The following is a 6,550-nucleotide window of genomic DNA, read 5'->3' on the forward strand; positions in this document are numbered from 1 at the left end:
CTAGAAAATACCATCCATTGAATAAATTTCCACAAATTTCTGAAAATCAAGTTCTTCACAAGTTTTTTTTTTACGTAACTAATAACTATAAGTTTCAAACATTGAGAATCTTATACGTCATTCGTTATAACTGACGAAACTGCAAGAAACATCATTTAAAACAAAGTTTAGCATTTATGAATTGAAAACAATCGCTAATCTTGAAATTTATTATTCAGAGAAAGAGATAATTAATTATATAAAATATGAAATTGCAGTTGAGCCGGTTTCCCCCACGCGTGTCGCTTATGAAGCTCCGTTTAATTTATTTTTAATTTTCGTGATTTAAAATAAAAATGATTGGAATTTCACATTTAAATAGATCACGATGTTTTTCAAGTTTAGAAGGCTTGAAATCCGAATAATTTCAAATTTTAAACGATGTCAGAAGCTTAACAAATTATGATGTTTGTGTACTTAAAAGGTTCTCAATTTTAAAACTTCTGGAATTTCGATATTTTCAAATTAAGATTTGAATTTCCGATAGATCGAAGAAAAGCTTTTGAAATGAAGATGATTGCAATATGTTGTGGCAATGGGAAGCTTATACTTCACTCTATGACTAAATTTGTTATGCCTATACATGTCGAAAAACTAGATTTTTGACACCAGTAAGAATATTGGAAGTCTAAATTTCTTCAAAAATATATTTAAATTTAATCAATCTTTTCAAGATTTTACAAAATAACGATTAAAGGCTTAATGATTTTCTCGTATATAATTTTGCACTACAATACTTCTACAATATTTCTATTGACATCCTTTACAACCCATGCTCATTGTAAATTGCCTTTAAAAAGTAAGAACATCCATTCTAAATAATATGTTTAATTGTAGAACAACAGATATCATGTCACAGGAAGCAACTAAACTCACTAGGGGAAAAGTTTATCGAGGGTGCATAATGCGTGCACCATGCGTGCGAAAAAATAGTATCAACGACATAAGTTGTTGTTTCATGAGAAATACATACACGGAAATTGTTCTTGCATGCATTTATTTATTTTAATTCCTTTAATCAAATCATAAAGCGTATAGTTTTTATTGGAAATGGATATCATAGAATTCTAAATGTGCCTTTACAGCCTGACTCATCATAGAGGATATCAGAGGTTTAATTAGTCTAAACTAAATTTTAATATTTGATATAATAGTTCAATATTTTAAATTCAATTTTCTCCCATGTATGTATATTATTGCATAATAATTAATTAGTATAAAATTCTTTGACTTCGATTTAATAGTTAAATACGACTTAATCGTAAAAAACTAGTTAAAAACAAAAAATAATAAAAACAAGGCAATGAAAATGCATGTTCCAATATAATGTATATTATGATTTTTAATTATACAAATTTATTCAAATGATACATGTTTCGACGTACCTACGAAAAAATGTAATGCAACATAAGAAATAAATGTTAAAGTAATCATGATAAATACAATTTGTACATTATTTTTCAATATGCACGTAAGCAATCCCAGGCCGAATTATATAAATACATGTAATATACATTTGATACAAAAGTGTTGAACGTAATGCAGAAGAGTTAACGTTTTTGACTAAATCGAGTGCGAAGCACAAGACACGTAATGAGAATATGTTCGTTAACGCTGAAGGAGCTTTAACAAAATTGATCAATACCTAATTTAGATTTCTTCTTAGACTTGACTGTAAAAAATGGAAAAACGAGCCGCTTAGGCCCATTTTACGATATTATAGATTTACACTGTGCAATTAAACATTTTAAAGCTTCCAAAGTTAGACAGAGTTAAAAAATGAAAACAAGTAAACTTGGGAAGGCATTCGTTAGAACTTTCAAGATTTGGATTCATTTAAAAAATAACGTTCAAAATTTTAAGCGATCATTTAGGACGATCAAAAATTTAAATAGTTTTATTATCAAACAATATGGATTTGTAAACACACAAGTTTGAAAGGATCCATATTTAAAAACAATTAAAATAATCGAATTATAATTGAATACAGTGCTAACTTATTTAAATGATATCCAAGTTTGGAGACAAAAATCTTCTAATTTTTTTGCAGAACAGGTAATGGAAACAAGTTATTGGAAATGATAGACCCATAAAACACAATTACGTTCTTGCTCGAAATAAAAAATCGATAAGGGGTTCTAATTGGAATGCTTGTTTCACATCCCAAGTAACAGGTGGGGTCTGTGCTTTACACTTAGCCATGTAAAGGGGTTGAAGGAGTGTCCAGATTTCCAGCTGAGCTAATGACTCTACTTCCCTTACTTTGTGTCTATACTTCTTATTGGATTTGACAACGAGATAAGACAAAAGGAAAACAATGGAAAGGAAATTAACAAAGGAAATTGAATTATGATTTAAACCCAAAAAGAGTTCACTATTTTGTCCACGTGATAAAAGAGGGCAATATTCAATCAAATGGAAACATATTTTCCAATAATTCAATTTCCAAAATTAAATTGATTTCCTTACAGAATTTTAAAAGTACGTTTTCTTATTGATATCACTGATTTTTATATATTTTCAAATTTACTTGCACTGAAGTTATAAGAAATAAAAAAAATGATTCTTTAAAAACTAATATAAAACAAAAATCAATGTGCTCTCAATGAACCATTCTTCGTTTCTTTGACTGAGAAGCAAAAAAATATAAATGTGTGAAAACAGATGTGTTCTGAAATAATGAAGAAAGTAAGCCGTCGTGCAGCCCCTAAAAAATTACTACCTCTTTTAATTCTCATTACTGGGCGTTTTTCGATTGCTGAGTTGACAAAGAAAAAAATGCAAGTGAAAACTGACGTTTTCTATAACAACAAAATAAATGCTAAGCCACCGCACAGTAGGGCAAAAAAAGTTTTTGTGGACAAATCAATTTTTAGCCTACACCATTCATTCGCTTTTGACGTTCTTTTTTTTTTGTACAGTTCCGAGCAGTACATACCTTCGGTTGATTTGAAACTGCGTATACCCATGTATTTTGACTCGCTAATTACGAAAATTATAGTGAAAATCCCACAAAATCAATTTTCATGGTGAAAACCACGAAAAACGAATAAAAATAGTTGAATAGTTGGTCAAAACCCGTACACCTTTCCAACGTCTCGTGGGGGGGGAGGCACCCCTGTGACTGGTCACAGTAATAATGTTGGTCAAACCTTTACCCCTTTCCAACGTCTCTACGAGCGCGTATTCAGCCTTTCAGGAATTATTTTTCACATCGTCCAACTCACACCGCTAGATGCTCTATTTCTGTGATTTTTCACATTTGTCGTCCTTTTTCTCGAAAACAATTACACGCAGAATAGAAATGTATTTAACATAAAATATATGTTTTTAAAAGATCTACAAATTTTATTTGAAGCTTTTTCGTAAATTTTTATTATTTACTAAGATAAACACAAAAAAAAACCATGAATTTTATTCGTTTTTCATGGTTTTCACCATGAAAATCAAATTAAACGATCAAATCAAACAATGACTCTTTATTATGATAAGTTACAAATCTACAAGAATTATTAGTTATTTAAACCACTTTTATTTAAAAACTCAGAGTTTGTCTATTTTTCAACGAATACTCTCAGTTTTGTACAGAATTAACTAAAAATTTTTTTCCTATTAATTTTTGCTATGACAATTTGCAAATTCACAAGAAATATTCAATATTTAAACAATTTTTATAAAGACATTCAGTGTTGGTCTATTTTTCAACGAATAGGCTCAAATAATGTCTCTTCGATGACTCTTCGGTACGATATTTCGAAAATTTATAGGAATTATGAATTATTTAAACAATCTTCATAAACAAATTCAGAGTTTGGCTATTGATGAACGAATAGGACAAATTTTTTACGAAATCAACAACGAATGTTGATACGACAACAACTGTTGATTACTTAAAAAATATTCAGACAAAAATTCAGGCTTTGGCTTTTTTTCAACGAAGAAGCTCAATTTTTGTTTAAGGAATCGGCTAACTCTTTCCAGCGCTTCTTGGGGTTAAATGTACCCCCGTGACTGATCACATAAGTAGTGTAGGACACCGCTACTCTTTTAAAATTACAGTGAAACTCTTCAATAGGCCTCCCTTCTATAGTCCTTCCGAGAATTTTCGCCGCGCCGCATGTAGGTGTAACAGGTGCTGCGCGGGGTGCGCGGGATCATCATAAGTGCAATTTTAGGTACTGCAAACGATACCTAAAATTGCACTTATTAGGATGGGCCGTAAAATTGTTTATTTACAGTACAGTGCACTATAAAGTAACTGAGACTGTGATCTGATTGGCTGATGGACATTTATATATATACTTTATGGTACGATGAGTGCAGTGATCCCAACTTTCGCATGTATACGTACACTTGCGCCAAGTCGCTAACTGGCATAATACAAAATAATGTGACTCGTCCTTCATCTCGAGAATTAAATTGGATTGGATTTATAACGAATGGAGTAAGAGTGGAGGGGATTTGAACAAAGAGGATTAGATTTGAATTAATTGCCTTGAATTGGAATAGATTAGAGTGGATTGGAGTAGATTAGGGTCATTCACAAAATACGCCCTACGTTTAGGGGGGGGGGGGATAGGATATCTAATGACTGTGATTGGGGTGTACTGGAATAGATTGGAGTGGATTGAATTGGATTGGAATAACATTGAATGGAGTAGATTGGAATCGATTGGATTTGAAATAATAGTATTGGATTGGGTTGGATTAGATTAGAATGAATTGGGTTGGGGTGGATCTCATTACAATTAATTGAATTGTAGTGGATGGAAGTGGAGTCGATTGGCTTTATAATGAATGGGATTGGAGTGCATTAGAATGGAGTGAAGCGCATTGAATTGGAATGAAATAACATGGATTGGAGTGTATTAAAATAGATTGTATATTAATTAATTAAATTGGATTAGAACAAATTGGATTGGAGTGGTTTGTTTTGGAATGAATGGGATTGGATTGAATTAAAATGAATTGGATTGCAGTGGAATGGTTTGGATTGCAGTGGAATGGTTTGAATTGTAGTGGAGAGGATTGGAATTAATTGCACTCTATGCAACATATTTACACTTATGATCGACTGGTGTGATAAAAAATAGAGTGTGACACACGGCTCCTCAGTGACACTTTTCCTCGTGTGAATTGCAGTACTCGTCGCGGCACACTCGGTCGAAAAAGTGCCACTTAAGGTCCTTGTATAACAAATGAAAATTTTATGTTAAACTTAAAATTCCAAGATCTTACATTCGTACAGGAAAACACGCCCAGTAAAAAGCCAATTTGTTTATTTTCCAAGCAGATATTGCAAAAATAGTGTAGAAATTAAATAAATATACACTTTGAGGAACTTTTATAGAAACTTCATGGTTATATATTTCATATGTTTACAAAAATATTCTTTTTACCACAAAGAATATTCAAATAATTTCAACTATTTTGTTAAAACTTTAACTTCTTGCACAGTGCCATGACTTTTTTTATAATTTTGCTCATATGCTGTTGCGATACTGCTAAAAAATAGCTTTAAAATGAGGACATTACCCAAAATTGAAGAAAGCATAGAAGTTTAAACTTTTTTCGCACTAACTACTTTAAACTAGACCAATGGGTATCATCCTGGTCTCATTTTATATATAATTTTAAGCGCATTCCGCCCTTTCAAAAGAACATTGTTTAGCTCTGGCACAATTAAAATTACGAGAGTTTAATCAATCATAAAAAAAGAGGTGAACTCAAAATTCCTCGCATGATGACAATAAAGGAAAGGGCAGAAGAAGCGAGAAAGCAAAAAATGGAGGAAGTGCTACTCTAAAATCAAATTCTGAGGACGAAGTAGGTCGATCTGAAATGTGGTGGTGCACATATCACTGAATGTCCCATATAAGAGATTGGCACTTATTTCGCACAGCAACGGCGTTTACGTCACGTTCGACTATAAGATCTAATACTATTTACCTACTATACCCAAAGGAATATTATTCGCATAACATGCTCGAAACATACTCTAGAGTCTGAGTAGTTGTTTTATTATGTGTATCTCATGCAGAAAAAAGCATTACTTACTTTCCACGTTTACTACTTCAAAAATATATTAAACGATGAAAATTCAAAAAGCCGAAATGGATAGAAGTGGTTTGATATGAATAGAACCGAGGATTATTTTTATAATAATTTTAAAAATTAGAGAAGTGGCCATATTAGAAATTTTCAAGTAGGTGTTGAACAGTTGAGTTTAGATTCCGCTCTTACCATGGGTCTTGCATTCGAGCCTTGTTCGTTCTTCCTGCTTCCCCCCCCACTCCTAGTTTTTCTTCGATATGCAGGATACAATAATTAATGTGAAAGAGTTAATAGGAATAAAACGGTTGAAAATTATATTCTTTGGTTGCTAGTAATACATTTTCTTCGAAAGAGTGAAAAACATCTTTTGAAGTTGCCATACAAAGCATATGAGAAAATCAAACGAATATATATAAAATAACTCGATGCAGTTTCTCAGGGGAGTAGGGCGATAGCG

The 6,550-nt window shown here is 31.8% G+C and overlaps 1 protein-coding gene across 2 annotated transcripts in view; it reads right to left on the reverse strand.

Annotated features, from left to right (window-relative positions):
- Window positions 1-6,550, reverse strand: part of LOC117175805 (dual specificity tyrosine-phosphorylation-regulated kinase 2-like) — a 50,879-nt gene that overhangs the window by 15,268 nt on the left and 29,061 nt on the right. The window lies entirely within an intron of this gene.

Source organism: Belonocnema kinseyi, chromosome 7 (genome assembly GCF_010883055.1).
Source record: "Belonocnema kinseyi isolate 2016_QV_RU_SX_M_011 chromosome 7, B_treatae_v1, whole genome shotgun sequence".
NCBI lineage: Eukaryota > Metazoa > Arthropoda > Insecta > Hymenoptera > Cynipidae > Belonocnema > Belonocnema kinseyi.